This window comes from Sorex fumeus, unplaced genomic scaffold (assembly GCF_029834395.1).
Source record: "Sorex fumeus unplaced genomic scaffold, SorFum_2.1 ptg000128l, whole genome shotgun sequence".
In the NCBI taxonomy this organism is placed as follows: domain Eukaryota; kingdom Metazoa; phylum Chordata; class Mammalia; order Eulipotyphla; family Soricidae; genus Sorex; species Sorex fumeus.
This window is the reverse complement of record NW_026606185.1, coordinates 6,565,627-6,566,492: the sequence shown is the minus strand read 5'-3', so window position 1 is coordinate 6,566,492 and position 866 is coordinate 6,565,627.

Below are 866 nucleotides of genomic sequence, written 5' to 3'. Positions count from 1 at the left end.
ATGTTTATGAGAAACAGCCCCGTTCCTGACACCCCATTTGCTCTTAACGGAACGACCATCTCTGAATGCAACAGCTATGTGTACCTAGGTCGAGAGGTCAACAGGAAAAATGACCTGGCACCCGAGCTGCGCAGGAGGAAGAGAGCGGCTTGGAACGCCTTTAAGAACGTCGAAGAAATAGCTAAGAGGACAAAGAACCTCCGGCTCCAGGCACATCTCTTTGATTCCATTGTTCTTCCTGCATTAACATATGCCTCAGAGACCTGGACCCTCCACAAACAAGATGAGAACGCTATTCAGGTCTCCCAAAGAAGAGTAGAAAGAGCTATGCTTGGAATATCACATTTCACTCAAATGAGAGAAAGAATCCGGAGTTCTGACATCCGTCGACGATCAAGAATCAGGGACGCTGTCTCATTTGCCAAGGTGTCAAAAATCAGATGGGCTGGTCACATAATGAGATTTAAAGAAGACCGCTGGACTAGAGCTGTTACCGACTGGATTCCACAGGATGTCAAAAGACCGTGTGGCCACCCACCTACCAGATGGTCAGACTTCTTCGTCAAATTATGAACGATCGGTTTGAGGCCCTTCTTGTTCCTGGAGCAAACAGATGCCACTGGGCTACAATAGCACGTGACAGGGACAAATGGAGACGTTACTGGCGCCCGCTTGAGCAAATCGATGACTAACGGGAAGTTAAGTGATTAAGTGATTTAGTGACACTCACAAAGAAACAGAGAGAGAGAACCCTAATATATCGAATCAGAAAAAACAATGGAGATATCACAAAGGAAACAAAAAAAATTCAAAAGATCATCAGAGACTACTTTAAAAGTCTATATGTCACGAAACAAGAGCACCTA